The following is a 23,145-nucleotide window of genomic DNA, read 5'->3' as shown; positions in this document are numbered from 1 at the left end:
TTTCTTGCTTCATCTCGGGAATCTGGCATCACATTGTCAGCTGGTAGTATGTGCTCTTTAAGCAATCTACACAACATAAAAATACGATACAGTCGTGTAAAAATCTATCAGATCATTATACATTTAGAGTTTTATTAAAGTAAACTAATTGTAATAGATCACCTGAAAAGCGCTGTGATGCTAGTGTCACTCCATCCAAACTTTGCCTGCTTGTTGACAAAAACCAAGAGTGCTTTCAATCTAGACATACGTGCTCCATTATACAATGGCGTATCGGCTTCACTTTTCATATCATCATAGATAAGCCTTTCTGAATCCATGATCGTCTCGATCATTTCATCAATCTCGGGCTCAAACATTGCCTCGTTGGGAATGTGCTTTGCATGATCATCCCCCGAGCTGTCAGAGGCTACATCTTGTGGCCTCACATATGCTGCTTGACCAAAGCGCCTGCGAACACGTCTATTGGGTTGCAAGATTGCTGCTTGTTGGCCAGCGTCAGAGTCCGACGAGTTATAATTGGCAACAACTCGATCTATAATAGATGGATCGAACTCGCCAAATTCGCGAACGTGCTGCAAAGAAACACGTCTTGTCCGTCGCACAGCATGCTTGCATTGATTACAAGGACATAAGACCCTCGTTGAGAGATAGGTGTTTCGGTTGGACGGTCCCACATCCTCGTCACTACTCATAATGAGGATAAAAATCTTATAACCTGGACAACAAATTTAATATTCTATTGGCATTCTTCGTCTTATCTCTCTCTCTCTCTCTCTCTCTCTCTCTCTCTCTCTACCTCACATTCTCTAGTCATGTCCAATCCCCGCACCCCTCGGTCTAGAGGTGCACGGAGATCAGACCCACCGGGTTATACTCTCGTCTTTATTGGTCAATACCTATATTTGTGGGTACAAGAAATCTACAGACCCACGTCTACATGATACTGCATGTAGTGGACAAAACCCCTTTGCCTCTTCTCTAGCTGTAGCACTTCACAGCATCTTAACATCTTTTCACAGTAGATCTTTTCACTGTTCGTCTAACTCTAAACCCTAAACCGTAAGTAATTCTTGCGTGGACTCGATCTAACGTAAATAAGCGTAAATCTAAATAAACGTAAATCTAACTAAAAATAAACCTAAATCTAATTTAACGTAAGTCTACATCTAACCTAATCTTTAACGTCTTTTGGGATAGTTTCCTACGACGTTAAAACTCTCTTCTTCTTTTGTGTGTGTGTGTGTGTGTGTGGGTAAACCTAAATAAACCTAAGTCTAATCTAATATAACATAAATCTAAATCTAACGTAAATTATGTTATATTAAAAACAAAGAACTAAATTAGCAGGGATTATAAGAACCTTAAAACTGATTTAACACATAATTTTTCACATAACTCGGCAAGAGTTGGCATTCTCATCACTAAAGATGTGAGAGTTAACTTCCGGCGGTGACGCTGCCTCATCTCCATCCACATCTGACGACAGAAATTGGCCCTTTGGACCGTTCTTGCTCTTGTTACTAACTTTGAAGTTGCTGTTGAATGACTAGAGGTTGTCTAGATGGTCATTGTCGGGGATGTAGTGACTCTTGCCGCCCTGAAGATCCACCTTCTTCCCTATCTTCTGAAGACATTTCACCAGTACTTTTGGATCGACGGAGCCCACCATGAGTGAAGGCAGCAATACCCTATATTCCATTGAGGGATTTCTTCACCCGCTTCATGCAGGCATCGCAGTCTATGGAGACCTAAATCTAATCTAATATAACGTAAATCTAAATCTAGCGTAAATAAACGTAAATCTAACTAAAAATAAACCTAAATCTAATCTAATTTAACTTAAATAAACCTAAATCTAATTTAACGTAAATCTACATCTAACCTAATCTTTAATGTCTTTAATGATAGTTTCCTACGACGTTATAACTCTCTTCTTCTTGTGTGTGTGCGCGTGTGTGGATGTGTGTGCCAATAAAAAGAGATAAATGGTATTACCTTTCTATCACCCATGCCAAGTATGATAGATTGGTTATGCCATTTCCCTCTTGAATAATAGGTCTTGAGTTCAACTCCTCGTCGGCTAGATCTTTAGGTCTTTTAATTTTAATTAGTTTTCTACGACGTTAAATTAGTTTCTCTCTCTTTCTCTCTCAATGTGTGTGCGTTTTTTTGTTTATGCATGTTTTCTCTCTCTTTTCCTCTCTCAATGTGTGCGTTTTTTGTTTATGCATGTTCTCTCTATCTTTTCCTCTCTCAATGTGTGTGTTTTTTGTTTATGCATGCTCTCTCTCTCTCTCTTTTCCTCTCTCAATGTGTGTGTGCATTCTTTGGTTATGTATGTGTGTGTGCGTTTTTGTTTATGTTTGTACTCTTTCTCTCTCTCTCTCTCTCTCTCTCTCTCTCTCTCTCTCAAAAACACTATGTGTGTGTGTGTGTGTGTGAGAGAGAGAGAGAGAGAGGGAGAGAGAAAGAGGGGAAGGGAACATGAGAGTGAGGAGAGGGAAGGAGCATACCTGGCTCTCCTTCCTCTCCTTGTGTGTGTGTGTGTGTGTGTGTGTGTGGAGAAGAAAGAGAGAGAGAGAGAGAGAGAGAGAGAGCGTTACCTGCTCCTTGCTTGAGGGCGCCGAAAAACTCAGATCTGAGATCTGAGTTTTTGGGCGCTCTCTGTTATTTTTTTTAGCCCAGCCGGCGTCGCTATGAGCGTCGCAAATTTACTTGTAAATTTGCGACGCTCATAGCGACGCCGGGATTTTTTTTTTTGAGCGTCACTAATATGAATAGCCTCTTGTAGTGCCTCATTCCCTGCTAGCTCTCTCCACCTTCGAAGGTGTTTGAGGTCTTGGGACTGAGGCTTGGGATATTTAATTCTTTCTATAAAGTGCATGTTATGCTTATTGCAAGAAGGCTAATGGTTTATTGCAAGTAGATTAGTTACTTAATGCAAGTAGATTAATTGTATTGCAAGGTAGATTAATTGCTGCTTTAGGCACAAGTTGATGCATACAAGTATACATCTTCATGCACTCAAATGATTTAGGGAACATAAAGACTAATGATGTTCAGGAGTTCTTGATTGTTTCCAAGCTAAGATTGATTGTTGATATTATGCAAAAGCTTGGTATATGAAGCTTCCATCTCCATAATGCCAAAGAGGTATCAAGGAACACAAAGATTGTATTGTACCAAGTCTCTCTTAATGAGAGAATCTATAATACAAATGTCTTTTGGAGGGGGGACCGGCTCCACATAAATCCGGTCCTCAACTGTTGTCATATTCTCTAAACTCTCTCTCTCTCTCTCTCTCTCTCTCTCTCTCTCTCTCTCTCAAAAGTATTGCTCATGCCTAGTTAATTAAGTGTTACGATGATTAAGTTGCTGCTACCAATTAAGTTCATCCTCTATGCTCTCAAAGTTTCTCACTCTAATTCTCTTAATTTCTCTATTCTCTAAATTCATAGGCCATTTCCATTACATTGGTATCAGAGCATTTGTTTTCTCTTTTTTTGCTTAAGAAGAGACGTCCTTAAGTAGCCTATAAATGGTTGATGTGGTTAATTATATTAGGGTAAATGGAACTGGGATTTTTTATCGGTTTTGTTGAGCCCACTATGTGGGATATGGTGCACACCTCGGGAGCTTTGGACTTAATAATGGAGTCTTTTTAGACTTGCTTACGGCTTTACCATTATTGAGCCATAAGAAGTCCAAAAGGAGCTAACCCTTTGCAACTCTGCTATGTTAGACCTTTTCCTCTACTCTCTATAATTAACCACTTTGAGCCATGGGTGTAGATACTTAAGAGCCGATTTTCAAAGGCTAAGAGGAGTGGAAACTAAGGTTTTGAATTGCCAAAGCATACATTAACTACATACATAAATTTTGTTAACATGGCTAACAATAATCAAGAGAGTAGAATGAACATTGATAACTTTGATTTTTCACGTGAAGGTGCTAATGATGATGCTCCCATGTTTATCAAGTGTCTTGTTTCTAAGCTGCAACAAGCTATGGGAAACCCAGCCCTACAAAGTGAAGTTTTCCAACAACTTCATAGTTATGGGATTCTCCAAACTCCCCCAAAAGAGAGAGCGCATGAGAAGTCTCTTCAAGATATTTCCAAGAGAGGGCTCTCTACGGTGAGAGAAGAGGAGAACCCATATGAAGCGCTTAAACGATTACTAGCGGGCTTACCTCCATCCAAGAAGAGAGGTGAAGTCTCTACTATAGAGCCTTCACCAAGAGAAGGAGAAAGAAGTGAGTCTCCCAATAATTCTGAAGATGTGGCTCCAAGAAGACGGCAGCCTCAACGATCTCCAACTCCCCCCAAGAGAGAAAGATTTCCGGAAAGTCCTTCTCCTTGTTATCACAAAAAGGAAGAGAGGTACCAAAAGAAGGAAAAGGAGAGAAAGATGTCACCCTCTTCTCCATCTTCATCACCTTCCTCATATTCCAATGAAGGTAGCGGCTCTTCTCTCAAAGAGCCCAAAAGGAAAGGCCATCGCAAGTCCTATCCGGTATGGAGAAGGTCCAAGAAGTTGAAGAAGTTCAAGGAGGGAGAAAAGGACACCACTTTTCTTACCTATGATGACACCTTTGGTGCTATGGACAAGATCTTGGCCTTCATCCAACAGTTTGATGTGGCCTTTGGTGAGGAGGACTTCATGGAGTCCTCTAAACTACGTCAGGTATCTATGCATTTTCAGAGCTCCGCTCGTGAATGGTGGGCTAGCCTACGAGCCCAAAGGAAAGCTCCAAGGACATGGAAGGCTTTAAGAGCCTCCATCATGAAACAATGTCTGGCAAGCAACACTAAAGACAATGTCCTTACAGAATGGCAAAGCTTGAAACTCTCTCCCTACGAGTCTATCCAGGAGTATGTAGATAAGTTTTGGGATTTACTTCTCAAAGCCAGTGTCTACAAAAAGATAGGCTTTGAGGAGCAAAAGCAACAATTTTGTGTGGGACTTTTTGAAGAGATGGCCGAGTATATTAACTCACAAAGGCCTAATGCCATATCGGCGGTCATACACCATACTATTGTCGCATCTCAAATCAATTTCCAACAAGGGGTTAAGAGAAACTCTAAGCCCATGGAAGTGAAGGATCAAAATGAGCCTAGAGGGAGGAATAATGCTCAAACTTCCTCGAAAGGCAACTCTAGCAACACCGATAACAAAGCTAAGGAGAAAGGAGTCTACAAAGGTAAGTGATGCATGGTTTTTAAGACCCCTTCTGAAGATGCAATAAAGGCACAGTCAGTTGTTGGGGAGATGAGGATACTCTAGTCCAAGGGATCTCGAAAGAGAAGAAAAATCTACTTCACAAGCACCAAAGAGTAAAAAGTGCCATGGACAGAAGATACGTGGGAACGAGCTCTTATGCATGCCTACAACCTATATCTTACAGAATAGCCCATTCTAGGTGTGAATTTCTAGTGAAATTTACACGAGGATGTTCGTGTGGACTCATAGCACAGCATACTCCGTTTTCACTTTTTTACCGACAGTAAATATTTTTTACCTACAGTAAATATTTTTCACCTACATGGGAAATACAAATCACTTTTTACCTACAGTAACTTTTTTTACCCATGGTAAATATTTTTTACTGAACCATAAGTATTTGGTAGGTAACAGTTCACTGTTACTAGAAGCAGTGATTGGGCATCAACAATGCAGTTACAGGAGGAGAAAAGGGGAAAATCTTATGGTAAAGGTGAGTCAACAGGGATAAAGACTTTTGAGTTGAAAAGAGACATGCTGATTTTTTCAAAGAACACATGTCAAAAGAAGCCATGGTTGAGGATTTTTTGAGAATTTGATATTCAGGAGGACCCAGCAGGTCCCCCCCTGACATGTGCAGAACCTCCAGTTTCAATAGCCACCTTACCTGCTCTTAAATGCTGGTCAAGGCCTTATCCCCATGTGTCACAATCAGAAAAATCAGCATTTACCCTCTCCTCTCACATCACTCTAGAGAATATCTTGATGGTGACATATCAGGTGACCTCAATCTGTTGACCACCCTAAGCAAAAAGTAACCCCAATCAACGGATTTAAGCATGTTTATCCCCAATCCTAAACCCTCTCAGAAACCTATATAAGGAGGCCTTCTCTCACTCAAAAAACAACGCTTCACCCACTTCACCAAGCAATGAAGCTATGACGACATTGCTCACAACGAGGAGCTATGGATGGAGCTCTACTCTCTCTCCCTCTCTCTCTCTCTCTCCCTCTAGTATGCTACATTACTAGCCCTAAAACCTAAATAAGGAGTCTTCTCTCATGCTCCATGGCCACCATCCTCGCCATCATTCTCTAAGGTATTGATGTGTTGCTAGTAGGATCATACCTACTTGCTGGGTTGATTGTTTTTGACAAGGGATTATGCCATCCTTGGCTTGCTTCTCTATATCCTTGTTATGTATGATCAGATGCCGTTGTATTGTTAAGCTGATGTCTTGTGTATATATATGCTACATAAGGTCCCTAAGCTTCGTTTCTATGTGTTTTGCCATATGTTTTGATGCCATCATAATGCCAGAAGTCTCACTTGCCTATGTGCACTATGTGTGAGGTCCCTAAACCTCTTAATTTAGGGTGGTGCCCCCTTTGTTTTGTTCTTTGCTTGTTTGCATGAGGCGTGGTTTGTGGAGTGTGCACGAGTACAGAGGCCACCCGATTGCACTGCTCTTTTTCTCGCTATCATTTTGGTGCCCCCACTGAGGAGGGCTACACAGACCTTCAGTCCACAAGCAATGAAGATATGCAATCTACAACATGGATGAATGGCATGAGGAGTTTGCAAATTGGAGAACAGAAGAGGAGGAGGCTTTAGAGGCCTTAAAAGCTTTCATCGAGGTCTTGTTACCAGGTTGCAGTGTCATTGAAATTCAAGAAGTAAGTTCTTCTACATGCCTTGTTCGTGATCGTCGCCAACGAAGGAGAGTGAGAAGAAGAGCTTGATATACCTCTCCTCTCAACCTATGAGTGCTCCAGAAACCTCCAACGCACACGAGCTTGAAATATTCTACATCAACATACACGAAGGTACTGTGACACACATTAAGGGAAGAGAAAGCATCACCAGACCTCTCTTTCCTGAGGATCCGACTAAGAGGAGGAAGATCACCTCTACACCTAAGTGGCCTAAGGCCGTAGCGCGTGCTCAAGCGTAAGGTAACATTTGGCTTAATCTCATTAATAAGGGATTACATGACCACTACAGGCAAGAAAAAGGCTAGTGAGCAACCAACTTCAACCTCCAACTTGCAACCACGACTCTCACCCCTAAATCCTCCTGAAGCAAAGAGGCGAAGGCTTGCCTACAAGATTGCCGCCCGTCTGCGAGTGCTCCCAGTGCACTTTGTGAATCCAGACACCACCAATCCCAAGCCAACCTCCTGTCCGCGTGAAGATCAGTTTGGATATTGTCCAAAGTGCTTTGGAGACCGGGTGAAAAGCCTCCCTGCCCTACCTTTTCTGCTAATTTTCAAGAAGTTATCTCAATCTAAGGAAACTATCTTAGTTGATGATGTGCTACACATTAATGGTGTCACTTTCATTCGTCATGCTGATTATGGTAATAGCATCCAATTGTTGCTTGCTAAAAGGCTCAGCATTGTACAAAGTGTTGCCATCACGCCTTACGTCTTCACAGATGCATCAGGAAGAGTCGAAGTGATCTGAGGTGCTGACCTTCTGTGGCTGATCAGGCTCATTGGTCCCAAGGTGGTGCAACTAAGCTAGGCTCTTGTGTGTAAGTATGGATGCCAATAATGAGAATGATGATCCCCGCATGTTTCCTTTCCATTTTGTGCGTCATATCCGTGTGAATATTTGTATTGATAGAAAAATCTTTTATCAGCAAAAAATAGCCCTGTTGTTTGGAGCCGAGAGACTTGGGGAAATCTTGCGCTCCCCTCATTCTGTCATTCTACCCTTACTAGACTATTACCATTCCTTTGATGTGTCGATCTTCATCCTATTTTGAGCTAAGTTGTGCTGAAGCTCCAAATTGTAATTACCATACTCTATTTTAAAATAAATTGGAGCTGTTTGTGTAATTGTTTACTCTCTCACTTATGGCCTTCCCTAATTTTTATGGTAAGCCTGGGGAGGTTGCTCCAGACTTTTTCGATAATTTGGAAATGGCCTTTCTGGTATCGGGAAGGGATGACGAAGCTACTAAGTTAAGGGCCTTTCCTTTGGTCTTGAGGGAAGGTGCAAAATTATGGTATCAAACTTTGGCACCTGAAGAAAGAAGAGACTGGGAGTCCTTAAAGATGGCCTTCATCGAAGAATTTCGCCGCCATGAGCCTCCGGAGGAGATATGGAGATAGCTCTTAGAGCTACACCAAACATCACCCAATGACTATAGAAGCTATGAAGGAAAGTTTTCCAACCTGTGGGAGAAATGGTGTGCATCACTAGGTGAAGGAGAAAGGGCGCCAGAATGCCTAAAGAAGGACTGTTTCCTGGCAGGGCTTTACCCCATCCTTCGAGAAAAGGTAAAAGGTAAATTCCCAGATACCTTTGATAAAGCTATGACTTATGCAAGGGAGAAGGATAGGAAGTTAAAATTCCAAGCTCAACTACAAGGGGGAATGGAGCCTCCACCGCTAGCTCAAGCTACGGCAAGGTTAGTAGCAGGGACAGGAGCAACAGACCAAGAGTCCTCTCAACAAGAATTACTTCAACAAATCACCAATCAACTAGAGAGCCTGTCCATCAATCTGGTTCAAGGTGTAAGGGCTCCCTAGCCAGGAAATGAACAAAATAGACAAGAAGGACAAAGGCAAGCATGTGAGTACATTTGCTACAACTGTGGAGAGGTAGGTCACGGCATGTATTATTGCCCCCATCCACGACGCTATCAAGGAAATGGTAATCAAAGACGGCCTCCTCGCCAGTAAGTCACTCCTCCTCGAGCTAGGCCACTAAATGGACAAAATGCACACGTGGCTCCACCAATCCAAATGTTGAGACCCCCTCCTCCACCACCACAAGCACCAGCAGAGATCCCTCCACTACCATCTGGAGGGGAGGACAGAGCTGTCTCTGTCATAAGTCTTGACAATGGTAAGGATAAAGGGAAAGAAAAAATGGAGGAAGCTGTTGCCATGCCAATAAAGAGAGTTGGAGACAAATAACTGATGAAATGGAAGCTTCAGAGCCGGGTAAAGGGAATGAGGGTTCCTCCCAAGTGATAGGAGACAAGAAAAGGAAGATTAGGTCAAGGAGGCACATAGGAGTAGAAGACTTTCCACTTGGGGTAGGATCCATACCTTACGACCTGGTAGCAGATGTGAGTAAGCAAGGACCAAAGATTTCATGGCAGCAACTGATCCTCCACCTTTCCCCAAAGATGTGTAGAACCTGGTCTAAGATGGTCAGCACCAGGAGGGCTAAGGCAAAGTCAGTTGGGTCTATTAGTGCAAGAGGCATGAAGGATATCGTGCCAGTCATTGATGCAGAGATTAAGAGTCAGCGAGTCTCCAATGTGTACGTAGATGGTGGAGCCGAGATTTGTGTTATGACAGAGAAATTAATGCACAGGTTGGGTTTGGGAGTAAATGAGCAAACTTCCTTACAAGCTAAGATGGAAAATAATGTAAGGGTGGCTTGTGTGGGAAAGGTTAATGGAGTGAAGGTTTCAGCTTTTGGTGTTGCAGTCTCAATTGATGCTTATGTGATCCCAACTAAGGGGGAGGGCTATCCGCTAATCCTTGGAAGACCTTGGCTTATGGCTATGAAAGCTAGGCAAGATTGGGAGACAGGTTCCCTTGAGTTGCGACCAAATCATAAGGTAAGTGGCAAGCAACAAAAAATTGTGTATGACATGAAGCAGGGTAGACAACAAGACCTAGAGATGGAGACTTCTATGGATGAATGGAGCACAAGCAGTTGCTCTTCATCTGAGGATGAGTCATCTGAGGATGAGTCATCTGAGGAGGATGCTAGCTCTTTGGAAGTCATGGGTATAATACTGCGAAACCCAGAAGGAGAAGGTGGTCAAGACTCTCTAAACAAGGAAGAAGCCACAGGCTTAGAGGAGATGCTAGCTAAGGACCTACTAGAAGAAGAGAGAGAACCCTATTTGCAGGTACTAAAGAAGCATGCTGGCCTCTTTATAACTGATTACGAGCACATTAAAGGAGTGACGGTAACCCAACACCATATCCAATTAAAGGAAGGTGCCAAACCAGTGGTGCAAAGGCTAAGGAGATTAGGGCTAGTGCAACAAGATGCACTCTTAAAAGAAGTAAAAAGATTACTCAAGGAAGGATTTATCTACCCAGTGGAAGATTCTGAGTGGGTGTCTCCAGTTGTGGTAGCACCAAAGAAAAATGGGAAGTGGAGGGTATGTGTGGATTACAAGCCTCTAAACGCAACCACAAAAAGGGACCATTTTCCTTTGCCTTTTCAAGATGAAATACTAAATGAAGCGGCTGGTCATGAAAGGTACACAGTGTGTGATGGGTACTCAGGCTACTTCCAAATCAGAATTGCAGATGAAGACCAAAGAAAGACTACCTTCATAACACCTTGGGGGTGTTTTGCTTATAGAGTTATGCCTTTTGGTTTAACTAATGTCCCAGCTACTTTCTAGAGGTTTATGAACTTGGTGTTTCAACCTTACTTTGGTAAGTCCATACGAGTCTTCATTGATGATTTTTGCATTTACAGCTCTAGGGAAGTACATCTGTCCAAGGTTGATGAAGGTTTCACCCGTCTGGCCCAATTGGGTGGGCAATTGAATAAAGACAAGTGCCACATAGGTGAGAGTAAGGTCACTCTACTAGGCCATGTTGTGTCTCAAGATGGTATTGAGGCTGACCCTGAAAAGGTACAGACATTGTTAGCTTTACGTACTCCTTCAAACGTGAAGCAACTAGTCTCCTTCATTCAAAAGGTTCGCTACATGGGACGATTCATACATCTCCTTTCTCAGGCAATCTATCCTTTGCAGCAGCTCACTAAACACACTACATTGACATGGAGTGAGGAGGGTGAAAGGTGCTTTCAAGAAGTTAAAACCATTTTGAGCTCATTGCATGTCGTCCTACAACCCACATGGGGTGAATTATTCTATGTAAATCCTAGTGTAGGTCCAGAAGCTCTAGGAGCTGCCTTGATGCAAAAAGACCCAAAGACATCTCTCATGAGACCAGTCTACTTCTCTAGTAGAGTGATGATAGCTGCTGAAAAGGGTTTCAGCGCAACTGAGCAATTGGTGCTAGCTCTTAAGTTTGCAGTGGAGAAGTTTCGGGCTTACTTACTTCCGAGACAATTTGTGGTGATCACAACTGAGGAGGTTTTTCCATATGCCCTACAACACATGGAATTGTCTCAAAGAATAGCAAAGTGGGTGGTGCAGCTTCAAGAGTTTGACTACACACTACAAGTAGAGGATTCCACCCGTGCTTGTTTGGCAGATGTCCTGACACAAAGGTGTTATGAGAAGGCCAAGAAAGAGGCACCTAGTAAGGTACCGCCTATCCCGGAGCCTGAAGTTCTATTGGGAGCACACAGTCTGTATTTTGATGGGGCTTACAAGAGGACCAAAGACAAGGCATCAACATGCATAGTAATATTAGGTCCAGAGAAGGAGAAGATCTTTGCAAAAGGGTTTCATCTAAAAGAGGTTCATTCTAACAATGAAGCAGAGTACCATGCCCTTGTTTTAGGGTTGCAATGTTGTCTTTCTCAGGGCATCACAAAGCTAAATGTTTTTGGTGACTCCATGTTGATTGTTAAGCAAATGGTTGGTGTATGGGCCTGTAAAAATGACAAATTGTCTGTTAAGATGAGGGAAGCAAAGGCCTTGTTGACGGGTTTTAAAGAAGTTCGAGTGCACTTTGTACCTAGAGATCAAAATCGAGAAGCAGATGCCTTAGCAGGTGAAGAACTACAAACTCTCATAGTAGGTGCTATCCTTGTGAAAAGTCCTTTATACCAGGGAAAGGAGGAGCTGCATGATTTACTTTACTTTCTTGAGCATTGTGAAGCACCCTCTGGTATGAGTAAAAGTGAACGTAGGTGGTTGGCAAAAAAGGCTACCAGCTATAGCTTAGTGAATGAGGACTTGTATTGTAGAGGGAAACATGCTCTCTTAAGGAGAGTTCCTGCATCCCAAGAGATAAAGGATATTTTTTTTAGTTGTCATGAAGGTGTGTGTGGTGGCCACTTTGCACAAGAGATTACTAGCAGAAAGATTTTACAAGCAGGGTTCACGTAGCCAAGCCTCCATCGAGATGTACAACATTGGTGCCGCACATGTGAGGTTTGCCAAAAAGCTGGACCAAGGCGTCTTACCCATGAAAATCAGCATCCAATCAAAACCTATGGGCCATTTGAAAAATGGGGGATAGATGCAATAGGGTCACTACCTTGCACTCAATCAGGGAAGGAATACATCATTATGGGGGTGGAGTACATGACCAGATGGACAGAAGCTCGTCCCACAAAGCGCATCACATCCAAGGACGTGAGTGATTTCATTTTTGAATGCCTTTGTTGCCGTTTTGGCACACCTTTCGAGATTCTCTCGGATAGGGGACCGGGATTTCGAGCTGATTTAGTCGGGCAATTGATGAGCAAGTTAAAAATCAAGCGCAGGCACTCTACACCATACTACCCTCAGTGCAATGGTCTTGTGGAAAAGGTAAATGGTCTTATATGTAAAATCATCACTAAACAAGTGCATTTACATCCTAAGACATGGGACAAACACCTAGATGCAGCACTTTGGGCCTACAGAACATCCTTTAAAACATCCTTGGGGTATACACCTTTTCACTTGGTTTACGGGCAAGAGGCACTATTGCCTATAGAAGTGGAGCTAGCGAGCCTCCGAGTTCTAAAAGCACATCAAGAGGATAGTCAAGAGAAGCAGGTGGAAGGAAGGATCATCGATTTGGAGAGGTTATGGCTAGATCGAGAGTCAGCAGTGAAGTACTATGCAACCCAGGCAGAGAAGAAATGAAAGAAGTTCAATCGCAACCTTGTCAAGAAAGGTATCAAGGAAGGTTCTTTAGTGCTCAGATACGACAATCGCTTTGATCGCAGGAAGGATGGTAAGTTTTTGCTTAAGTGGGAAGGCCCTTTTGTAGTGATACAGAGGTTCTCAAATGGTAGTTACCAACTAGGTGACCTAGATGGTAAGGTACATCAGACCCCGGTAAATGGTTGGCGATTGAAGGCCTACCAATGTCGTCTTTCACAGCCATACGCTGAGCCATACGCTGGTGAAATCAATGCTAAGGATGGTTCAGAGGAGAGCTCATCATATTCGAGCTCCAACTAAGGTAACAATCATGTACATAGTCGTTTCAAAAAAAAAAAAAAGAGAAAAAAAAGGAAAAAAAGAGAAGAAAAAAAAAAGAAAAAAGGAAAAAGAGAATGCTACCAGTGAAAGCGGATATTGACAATGGATGGGGTATGGCTTTCAAGGGTCTAGGAGACTAGTTGTTAGTCATGGATGGATACAATTATTCATCAGAAAGGACTAAACAGGGTGCATCAGCCAAGAAAGCAGTAACATGGCAAATTCAATTGGTACCAGGTGGGTAAGTATTCAAGAGAACCCTATTGTAGCACAACTTACAGCTAGAGGCATCAAATACCTTTAGCTTAAGGGGGAGGGCTATATGATGCATGGTTTTTAGGACCCCTTCTGAAGATGCAATAAAGGCACAGTCAGTTGTTGGGGAGATGAGGATACTCTAGTCCAAGGGATCTCAAAAGAGAAGAAAAATCTACTTCACAAGCACCAAAGAGTAAAAAGTGCCATGGACAGAAGATACGTGGGAACGAGCTCTTATGCATGCCTACAACCTATATCTTACAGAATAGCCCATTCTAGGTGTGAATTTCTAGTGAAATTTACACGAGGATGTTCGTGTGGACTCACAGCACAGCATACTCCGTTTTCACTTTTTTACCGACAGTAAATATTTTTTACCTACAGTAAATATTTTTCACCTACATGGTAAATACAAATCACTTTTTACCTACAGTAACTTTTTTTACCCATGGTAAATATTTTTTACTGCACCATAAGTATTTGGTAGGTAACAGTTCACTGTTACTAGAAGCAGTGATTGGGCATCAACAATGCAGTTACAGGAGGAGAAAAGGGGAAAATCTTATGGTAAAGGTGAGTCAACAGGGATAAAGACTTTTGAGTTGAAAAGAGACATGCTGATTTTTTCAAAGAACACATGTCAAAAGAAGCCATGGTTGAGGATTTTTTGAGAATTTGATATTCAGGAGGACCCAGCAGGTCCCCCCCTGACATGTGCAGAACCTCCAGTTTCAATAGCCACCTTACCTGCTCTTAAATGCTGGTCAAGGCCTTATCCCCATGTGTCACAATCAGAAAAATCAGCATTTACCCTCTCCTCTCACATCACTCTAGAGAATATCTTGATGGTGACATATCAGGTGACCTCAATCTGTTGACCACCCTAAGCAAAAAGTAACCCCAATCAACGGATTTAAGCATGTTTATCCCCAATCCTAAACCCTCTCAGAAACCTATATAAGGAGGCCTTCTCTCACTCAAAAAACAACGCTTCACCCACTTCACCAAGCAATGAAGCTATGACGACATTGCTCACAACGAGGAGCTATGGATGGAGCTCTACTCTCTCTCCCTCTCTCTCTCTCTCTCCCTCTAGTATGCTACATTACTAGCCCTAAAACCTAAATAAGGAGTCTTCTCTCATGCTCCATGGCCACCATCCTCGCCATCATTCTCTAAGGTATTGATGTGTTGCTAATAGGATCATACCTACTTGCTGGGTTGATTGTTTTTGACAAGGGATTATGCCATCCTTGGCTTGCTTCTCTATATCCTTGTTATGTATGATCAGATGCCGTTGTATTGTTAAGCTGATGTCTTGTGTATATATATGCTACATAAGGTCCCTAAGCTTCGTTTCTATGTGTTTTGCCATATGTATTGATGCCATCATAATGCCAGAAGTCTCACTTGCCTATGTGCACTATGTGTGAGGTCCCTAAACCTCTTAATTTAGGGTGGTGCCCCCTTTGTTTTGTTCTTTGCTTGTTTGCATGAGGCGTGGTTTGTGGAGTGTGCACGAGTACAGAGGCCACCCGATTGCACTGCTTATAGGAAAAATTCATGCTTATAGCAGGTCCAATAGAACGTTAAGTGTACATGGACTACAAAGAGAGAAAAATATTTTTGAAAAGTTCAAAGAGAAACTTATCTCTCAACTTATGCTTACACTACAGGATCTCTTAAAGCTATTTGAGGTCCAATGAAATGCCTGGATGCATGCCTTCAATCAAAAATTTGCTTTAAGAAGGAAATACCATAAAATACAAGATTCAAAGACTCAAATTCAATGAGCGAATGTTGGACTTATACAAAAGAAACTACGAGCTGTTTTACATGCCGTTGATACATGGAAGTACTTCTTGCGGACTCCATCCATGATATGAACCAAGCTCTTCGACAATCAAATGAGGTGAGCAAATTTCTTTTTGCAATTTAAATTTTATATTGCTCACATTGCTGGCAAGCACAACATGTAGCCGATGCACTTTCCTGATGGCCAAGGGTAGATAGGGTATCAATAGCAACTTACAATGAACTATGTTTTATGATAGTTAAAAATGCTTCTAACCCAGGCTTTAGGGATATGATAATAGCCTTTACAAATGGAAGAAAAAGAACCACTCACGTTAGAGGATGGTTATCTTCCATACCTCAATAGGCTATATCTTCCTCACTTCCCATGCTCCTCCCATATGCGGGGCAAAGAGGAATTCGAATTTACTTTGCTAGGAGTAAAAGCATACTTGTATTGTCTTACCAAGAAACGAGAACATACAAGAGTATGTTTCAAAATGTATGGTATACCAAAAGAGGAAGTATGATAGAAGGACCATGGCTTGCCAACATCTAATTGTGTCGACGGATAGAAATCCTACCATGACCACTAATTTCTGATAGATTCTCTATCAGAACTAGAGTAACCCTCTTATGTTGGCCTACTATTCCAACGGATGGCCAAAAGGAAAATCACAAAACTTGATCTACTAAAATCTTGTGATTCAAAGTAGATCAATGCTCAAAATGAGAGAAGTACTTACCCTAACAACAGTATGTCTCTAATAACATGAACATACTTCTAAGGGGAAAGTACCTTTCGGGGCTAAAGACGGAAGATCCAAAAGTCCCTTGTAGCTTAAGGTACCTGGGAAGATCTTCATTGCAAAGGAGTATAGCCAAGATCAAAACGAATCTTTTTAGAAGATTAAACAGGCTATATCCATCTATTAGCTAGGCAAAAAAGGCTCCTGCCATTAGGCACAAAAGAGCCTTATCCTTTAAAGAAAAAGAAAAAAAAGTTGGGTCTTACTAAACTTCCCCAAGGCTCATCTAAGGCAAATTATTCACAAGAATCCTCTGGGCCATTAAAGGTATTATGCTAGGTCAGCACAAAGATACTATGGCCCCTTCTAAAATTTCAAGCCCATTCATTAGATGGCTTATCAATTAAAGTTGCCTAACTACTGGCTCATATATATCATTTTTCATGAGAGCCTATTCGAGCCTTATTAAGGAAGAGCCACCAAGAGAGGTTATAAATGAAGATCCACCAGAGATCGAGGATGAAGCAAACGAGCTCCAACCCAAGTTCATACTTCGACACGAGCACAAGGTATTAAGAAATGGTAAGACTATTGAAAGTATCTTATTTAAGTTAAGAATTATCCTTTCAAAGATGCTAAATGCATGCAAAGAACATAGCTTAAGGATAATATGAACCTTGTTACTGATGCTTACAATGACACAAAAGAGTAAGAAAATGTAAAAGAAATGCATTTTAAATGATCCATGTTTTTGTCTTATAAGTCTCTCTTTTTATGTTTTGTGCACAAATTTTAAGAAGTATGCATACTTAGGATCATGTTTGTGGTGACTACGTCTCCCAAACACCAGGTATAACTTGTCACTCTACTTTGGAAGTATGATATGGACTAAAAAGAGTAGACATGCTTGTGGCAGACAGTGTCTCTCAAGCACCAAGTGGATTAGTCATCCACTCTGGAATGATGTTGTAGGGTAAAAATGGATCCTCTACCCGCTAAGACCAATGGACTAATGGGTGAGACTTTACCATCTCTACCTCATAGCCGAGGACGACTATGATTTCAAGAGAGAGGTAATGTCATAAAAACTAATATCTAACCAACCCAAATGATTTTCTCATATTAAATTAATCACTTAATGTGGGAGAATAAACGGGAGCAAGGGTTAAGATATAGACATGTGCTAATTATAGATATATCTCAACAAAGGGCCAATGGTAAAGCGGCCCAAATGAGAGATGGTCTATCAAAGAGCAAGGCTAACCAATGGAGCATAAGACCTTAGGGTTAGCTTCATTGAAGACCTCCAATAATATGTGTAAAAGTCCTTTGACCTTAGGTAAGCTAGGGCTGAGCTTGAGGCGCGGGAACCCAACCCAGCTCGAGGTGCTTGTCCTGCTTGTCATACTTGATGACTAAGGTGCTTGATGATTGAGGTGCTTGAGATGCTTGAGGTGCTTAATGATTGAGGTGCTTGACATGCTTGAGATGTTAGGGGTGAGAACCAAGCCCAAGCTTAAAGTGCTTAAGGGCCAAGCTTGTGGTGGGAACTGGGCCTATGCATGAGGGCTTGAGGTGTCAAAAAGTCAATGATTAAATCCCTACAGGGAGGGGGCAATCCCTACATGAGGGGGGATGAGAGAGAACACCCACACATTCACACAAGGCATGCATGGTAGAAAGAAAGCAAAAGGGACACTTGTCAAGTTCCTCCTCATGTTGCCCTCATTGTGTGCCTGAAGCCTATTGGTTGGCCACCCAAGGAGTCCAATGATAATTTAGGAGATTTAATTAATTGATTTTGCATTTATCTAGCCCTCTCTATCAAATGGGAAAGGGGGGACACTTGTCTCAAGGCTACCCTTAATGCTTGTAATGCCTCCTGCTTATGATTGGCTAGGCCTGGAGGGGTCCAATGAGCTTCAAGCATGAGCCACAAGGGGGGTCAACCCAAGCAAGCTAGGGGGTTTCTTAGGGGATATACTCACCCACACACACTCACAAACACTCTCATTGTGTGCTAGGCAAGAGCTCCATCTCCTTCTCCAAGCTCCTTTAGAAGTTGAGAGCCTACACCAACACTCTTGGCTATGGAATGCAAATCCAACCAAGAGCTATGCTTCAATGCTTAAGCTTTCCATCTTCTCCATCTTCATTACTAATGCTATTATGTATGCTAAGCAAGAAGAGTGATGATAAGTGAAGAATTATTTCTTTCTCCTATGGAATACTTCTTCTTCCTCTTCCCTACCCTCATTCCCTACTAGCTCTCTCCACCTTCGAAGGTGTTTGATGTCTTGGGACTGAGGCTCGGTGTAGTTAATGCTTTCTACAAAGTGCATGTTATGATTATTGCAAGAAGGCTAATGGTTTATTGCAAGTAGATTAGTTACTTAATGCAAGTAGATTAATTGTATTGCAAGGTAGATTAATTGTTGCTTTAGGCACAAGTTGATGCATACAAGTATACATCTTCATGCACTCAAATGATTTAGGGAACACAAAGACTAATGATGTTCAGGAGTTCTTGATTGTTTTCAAGCTAAGATTGATTGTTGATATTATGCAAAAGCTTGGTATATGAAGCTTCCATCTCCATAATGCCAAAGAGGTCTCAAGGAACACAAAGATTGTATTGTACCAAGTCTCTCTTAATGAGAGAATCTATAATACAAATTCCTTTTGGAGGGGGGACCGGCTCCACATAAATCGGGTCCTCAGCTGTTGTCATATTCTCTAAGCTCTCTCTCTCTTGCAAAAGTATTGCTCATGCCTAGTTAATTAAGTGTTATGATTAAGTCGCTACTACCAATTAAGTTCACCCTCTATGCTCTCAAAGTTGCTCACTCCAATTCTCTTAATTCCGCTATTCTCTAAATTCATAGGCCATTTCCATTACATATGGGTAGGAGATAGTGGACTATACAGATGCATACACCTATCTTGGGGTAGTCTTTAGTAGACCGGTGTTTTCATTGCAGTAACCAATACAGACTAGACCGATGAGAGCCTATGCAACCTTGGGAGGACCAGAGAGGATGTATTCGTTCGCAGGTTCAACCTCTCAGGTATGTAAAGGATAACCTTGATAAATTGATGAAAATTGAAGAGAGAAGATATTTACTTGAGAGATATCAATGGTCGTGAACTCTTTCCCCTAGATGCACCCTTGGTTCATAGAACTGTCGTCTTTTTTCCCATCAAATGTGAGGCATGGCCGATAATTCCTTCCCTTAAAGTGAGGTATTTATTAACCAAAATATTTGGAAAGTTACCTGACTGATCGGGTCGAGCCAGCCATAGAATGTTTGCCATCGGGGCATTCATTCTCCCACTTTCCTTTAGGCCAATTTCTTATTTAATTACTACCACACTCTTTACATATAAAAGTAGGTTCCTTTATTATAAACCTGAGAACTTGGTTCTTTCAAACACTTTCTTAATGTAAAGCAGTTGAAATCAAAATGTATACTCTCTTGCAAAAACTTTACAAAGTCCGATTTCTTGCATATGTACATTACAATCACGTCTCGGTCCTAGAAACCTAGTCATCTGCCTTTAGGAGGAATCCATGGGTACCCCTCCCTTCCAATCCTACGCGGATAGGATCTTCATAGTCTGGATCCCTCTCTAGAGCGTCCTTCCCCTATGAAAGGTTCGTAACCTTCATGATTGGATTACAAACACCACCGCATCCCTTGCCAAGCGGAATTGCAGCTCATCCACCAAGGTAACGTGGACAACCTTGTGGGTATCCTCGGCAAGCTTAGGGGTAAAGCTTTGCCGAGCCCATTTCAAGTGCTAGGCTTTTGTCAACACATCGTTCGTATGCGAAAGCCACGACCCGTGTTAGTGCTTCAAAAACAAGTAGAAATTTAATCGCTTAGGTCAATACATGGTCGGGGACCAGGAAATCACTCTTGTCCAATACCAAGAATACAGATAAATGTCAAAGCGGATTATTTTTCTTCCCTTTTCAACTATGAGTTCCAAGCATAATGCAAGGCCGGCTGATGTAATTTGTCCATTACCATGGAGAATCAAGTGCAAATACAATGTGATACGTCCGGTCAAAACACGTCCAGCCAAAATAGCATCCGTAATTGGACTATATAAATTTTCCTTGTGACCTAGGGTAAATATTACCCTCTTGTATCACTTAAACTTATTAAATACCATTTCATAACACTTTACCGCTCATCATTTACTTTCGTTAATTTACCTTATCGTAAATCGGAACATTCATACATAAGCGATAAATAACTTTCAAAGGTTAAAGCACCAATCACATTTCCCGCTTGGACACCTTCCCCTTCGTGTACGGATGCCAAGGGAGAATCTCTAGGTAGCACTTCGTCGATAGGGTCGCATCGCGCGCGCTTAGGTGTCATCTTCGATTTTTCATCAAAAAAGTGAAAAATCAAGGTAAATAAAGCTCTTATGAACATGTCTTATAAATATCTTCAATATTTCTCCTCTCATGTTCAAGTGGGTCCTTTATGGGACTGGGGGATATTTACCAGTGCTAAATTTTGTATGTATGAAGAAACTTTTTTCTCTATGTAGGAGGAACTAGCCCATGAAGGCTCAATTAATGCCATCTTGCTACGAGTACTAGTGGTTTCTTTTATTTCCAAATTATCTTCTAACTCAATGACAACGACTATAGTGTCATCCCATGTAGTTATCCCTATTGTGATCATCCCATGCGGTTATCCCTCCTGTGATCAAATTGTTGTATAGTTCTATGTGATTCATGCCATTGATAAGGCGATCCAAAATTTGATTATCCCAGAATTTTTCGTGGGGTTTGCATTGTTAGTTCAAATGCTTGAGGTGACTGAGATATTTGTCCCCCGAAAACTTACTCATAAGCTTGGCAATATGTACCTAGGGTCAAGAATTGGTATGATTAGTGTCACACGCTTGGGGTGTGAATTGTTCCGCCATAGCTCTTCAAATAGCAGTTGCTATGGTGATGGGGGTGGTAGCTATTGTGGCTAAAGAGGGTGGGTAGTAAGGAAGTCCATATGGTGGGCACAAGAGACAGGGGGATGATGTGCACATCTTGTAGTGGGTGTGGGTCCACAAGGTTGAAATCCTCACGACGGATGATATAAGGGTGTTGTAGTGGCTGGCATAAATCCATACCTTGCCATAGGTCTAGCTAGGAATGTATGTGTTGTATAAGAGCAATCTTGGAGCTGATCTTAGGAGAGTTGGTGGCCTGACAAAATATGTGTAGTAGGTCTGATTGGTGGCATGGATGAGAGAGGATGATATAAGGGTGTTTTAGTGGGTGGCATAAATCCATACCTTATTTTAGGTCCAGGAATGTATATGTTGTATAAGGGAGGACTTGATCCTAGGGTAGTCGGTGGCCTCACAAAATTTGTGTAGTAGGCTTGGTTCGTGGCATGGATGAGAGAGGATTTATGAGTAAAATTGGAATGAATTTTGAAGTGTTGGGAATGTTACTTTCTGGGGGTGGGCGTGGCGACATATCCTCATAAAGTACATAGCTTCTTGGAAGGGGAGGTTATGTTGCATTGGCTGCCACAGTAGAGGTTAAGGCAGACATGAATGGTCCAACATGGTAACCTGGAGGTCATAGAAGGGTCATTTCTAATTTTTAGCGGGGTTTGCATTTCTTCCAGGGTTGCGGGGCCATAGGAATCATTTATCTAGTCATAATAGATAGGGGCTTCACTTCTGAAATTCATGCCCAATTTAGATCGGTCCTACCTCATAACCTGATTTGGGCAATCCCCAAGTATCTGCTTGAATTCATTCTATGTTGTGGTAGTTATTGTGTGCTCTCTTAACTCATCCCATGGCACTAGATAAGTATACATGTTGACCTTATCATGGAGAGTTTGGATTTGGACAACATATTCCCAATTGATTGTGGGGAAAATTCTCGCATCTATCGGTACACTACTCTCAACTTTAGTCTTGCTCTTGTCAATAATTAATGTAGCTTTGATCTATCATTCTTTGTTGACCTTGAAGGGTGTCCTCAGACTCTAATTGGTGGCCTACTTGTAGGAATTCCTCAATTTGGTGGGCCTCTTCTTGGGTTATACCATTTGTAGCTAGGGCTACTACCTCGTTATCCACTTCAAATGGAGGCACTTCTATCTCTACATGGGGAGGTTTGTGCAAACCTTCATTAGGTAGGTATGAGCTAACTTCCTCATCAATGGGTGGATCGCGGGGTGCATTGGCATTCGTATTGCTTAGGCCAATGAAGTTAGAGAGTTTTATCCAGTAGACTTGCACTGTTGCTAGGAGCCTTCACTCTAGGCTCCTCTCCTTCCTTGTAAGCACTCATCGTGTCACTAGAAAGTGAAGACTCACGAACGATTTAACGAAGGATCGTTATTGCACTAGTGCGAGATTCTATGGAGGGTCCCATGCCCAAACTAGGAAGGGATTAGTGATGGTTTGAAGAAATCTCTTCAAGAGATGCAAGGAACTACTTAGATTTCAAGTTCATAGGCTTCTAGTTGCGATCATGAGTAGGTGTTGGCCAGATTTTGATCGTCCAAGAAGGGTTGCTGGGTGTGGGTGATCACACATGAGAAAATGAAGGTATTTCATGGATAGTTTCCTGTAGTGTGAGCAGCTTCTTCGTATACAATAGCAGGTACATCCCATCTCCAATTGCAATAGATTTGGAATCTATCTATTGTTATAACAATATTGTGAAGAAGATGGGTGAATCCTATCAATGCTTGAAGATGTGGACCTTCCATGTGAAGTGCGTTGCACTCACACTTGCACTGCTTATGTTCTTCACATAATTCACGACACATAAAAATACTATAAGGTAGGGAGGGTCCTATTGCGCCTTTCTTCTTGGTGTTCAGATGGGGAGGCAACTTAGGACGTCCAAAATTGGCAATGGTTGATAGAAGGGATTACTTCAAGCTATTTGACAAATAGTTATTCCGTGATGGTGATGATAACTAGCGTATACGTAGGAGTCCCAACACGAGAGTGCGTGAAT

Source organism: Adiantum capillus-veneris, chromosome 2 (genome assembly GCF_014529385.1).
Source record: "Adiantum capillus-veneris isolate H3 chromosome 2, ASM1452938v2, whole genome shotgun sequence".
In the NCBI taxonomy this organism is placed as follows: Eukaryota; Viridiplantae; Streptophyta; class Polypodiopsida; order Polypodiales; family Pteridaceae; genus Adiantum; species Adiantum capillus-veneris.
Note: the sequence above shows the minus strand (reverse complement) of the source record.